The following is a 2,880-nucleotide window of genomic DNA, read 5'->3' as shown; positions in this document are numbered from 1 at the left end:
TGTGGGAGGCTGATTCTTTTAAAGCAAGCAAACAAATAAACAGAACTCGCACACCGAGAGCTGCAGGTATCTACTGCCAAGGACTGTTAGAAACTATGTTTGAAGAAGGACTGGTAACACCCGTCAAAGCAGACTTTCCTGGGGTGGCATCAATTTACATCGAAGAATTTCCATTGGTAATTTCATCTGCCCTTTTCTGCTGCTGCTGCTGTGAACATTTCAAAAGAAACAAAACATTATCAAGCAGCACTGGACTCCAAATTTGGCTGCTGAAATTATCTTCCTAATACTATATTACATAAAAAATATTGTATTTGTATATTATGTACACTTTCACATGGTTAGCAGCAAGCCTTAGACACCTTTCAATGGCAGCACCTCTCAGGGTGCCTGCTGGTTTAGGCAAGGATAAGTAATTAAAAGTAATTAAAACAGAATAGCGGGGAAAGAAGAGGAAATGGAGTGTAAGGAAGTCTCACAAAAGTTCCGTTTCTGACGACTACTTCAATGTTGTTGTTTTTGAAATATCAAATGTTAAATTCTTTTTTTTTTAAAACCTCCTTTTTTCCCGTGCCCTCACTTCGTAGGTGCCCTAAGCTAGTGCTTAGTCTGCCTACTGGGAAACCCACCACTGCATCAAAGATGCCATCTTGAATAAAGTATTGTGGGGGCCCAGGAAAGCCCTGCCCCACATAATTGATCACATGATGCAGTGCACACACATCATTTGAATAGGAATGCCCATCAACTTTGCAGGGGCCCAGCCCCCTCAAATATTTTATTGTGGGTGCCAAAGCCTTTGTACTGGTTCCTATGCACTGCACATGGCGATGCTGGCATTGCAGCTGGGCATCGCTAGAACAGCAGAGTTCTGCATGTCGGTTGCATAAGATCTTTTTGCACTAACCTAATTCTGAACCTAGATGGATGTGGCCTTTTGATATCCTTTGCCTCCTCTTAGTGATTTATCCCTTGCTTCTTTCAGTTAAACAGAACATTCAGGTTTGCACATTAATCTAAGAGTTTAACTATGCTGCAGACTTTAAGTAGTTTAGCACTCCTGCTTGAATATAACAGTAAACCGTGGTAGAACATTGCAAGATAATCAGGTGTGAGCCTGTGCCACCATCCAAATCTATTTCTCCAACCCCTTGAGGCAGATGGGGGGGTGAGGCGCAGGGGGTCACATGAGGATAGAAGAGGGAGCTTTTTATATTAACTTGTATGTAACTTGTATAAATAAAATAAATGATAACAGATGAACTGGTTGTGTGGTTAGGATATACAACCCATGTCAGAGGCATTCATGAAGCTGAGACTCAGTTCTAGCACATCTCCTGCATATAACATTAGGGCATGTTGATTGAATTTTTCGACTTTCAAATTTAAAAAATGAGCAGTGCTAAAAAGTTGTAACATGACTTGGGAATTCAAAAGTTATTCTGGTTAAATTAATATAATTTAGCTTTGCTTAGTAAGTAAAGCATGTGTAAAAATTGCATAGAAATCATTAAAAATGACTGCCTAGCACTTGAAGTTACATTATATATCATTTATTATTACTGTTATTTAGCACTACCTGACATTTTCAGAAGGTGAAATTAAAGTTCTTGGGTTTTCTGAAAGCAGTTTATGTGCTGCTTCATCAAACCTTGGCCAAGCTGAGCGTTGTCCGACCACAATACTTATAGCATATTTGAATTTTTAAGACTCCTCACTGAAGTAAATGGCAAAAACTATGTTTCACCCCCTAAAATGGCATGCCCTAATATAACATGTCGCACAGAGTGAACCTCTGCTCAGAAACAGCACAAATTCAGTGGAGTTGTGCAGCTAGTAAAGCAAAGCCAAGAAAACCCTTGTCATTACCCCTAGCCCTTTACAAAAACAGAGAAGGAACTATTCCTGAATGTTCAACTACCAGTATCTTTGAAAACCCTCCTGTGAGATGCTGGGAAAGGCAACAGAGAGCTCAGTGGTAGAGTACATGTTCTGCAGGCAGAATGACCTCTGCCAGGCAGCCTTGCAGCTGGTCAGAGTAGCTAATATGTGGCTGACCAATGTGCTGGCCTGGTATTAAGTCAGTCTCCTGTGTTAATTGGAACTCACAACCACTAGAGGACACTGTGGCTCTTGCCTGTCACACCAGCTGCAAAGATACGGTAATTCAACCCAGCCTTCTCTTTGTACTGCCTTCATATCCAACAAGACCATCCTGCATTGTAGCAGGACCACCACAATATTAAAGAAACCCAATGTCATGGAAAAATGGTCCCTTCCCACCACCACATTTCAGTTCTTTTCTTGAGGGACATTCCTCTCAGTCAAACACATTGGGAGCTCAGATCTTTGACTCTTATGGCTGGCAGCAGATTCTTTTGTTGATTAATATCCAGCTTGTAATTGAAATTCATCGATTTCTGCTGATTTTCAACATTTGACTTATGAAAATTAAAGACTGGTGGGGGGTTTTTTTCTTTAAAAAAGAAGTTTCATAGTGTTTCCAGACTTGATATATAACTGTCATCAACAGAGCTTCGAGAATAAAACGTCTAGCTTATAACGCAGTTGTAACAAGTGTAATCCAGCAAATTGAAATGAACTTACAGGTATGTAGATGAAGCTTGCATATTTCTTCTCTAGGATAGGCCATGGATATTGAAAGGGTAACAGAGCACATATTATAGCTAATCATCCATTCAGCTCCCTGTGACATTTTAAGGACACAGAAGAGGCATCAATTCCTATTGGCTAACATTTTTGCTTCATTACCCTTTCATCCAAGTGACCAAAAGAAAGTCTCATCAGCTTCTTTTTTCATTGATGTGATATATCAACTGTCTCTTGAACAGTTTATCTTGGAGTAACAGATGCTGAGAA

This window comes from Lacerta agilis, chromosome 4, assembly GCF_009819535.1.
Source record: "Lacerta agilis isolate rLacAgi1 chromosome 4, rLacAgi1.pri, whole genome shotgun sequence".
Taxonomy (NCBI): domain Eukaryota; kingdom Metazoa; phylum Chordata; class Lepidosauria; order Squamata; family Lacertidae; genus Lacerta; species Lacerta agilis.
This window is presented reverse-complemented; position numbering follows the sequence as displayed.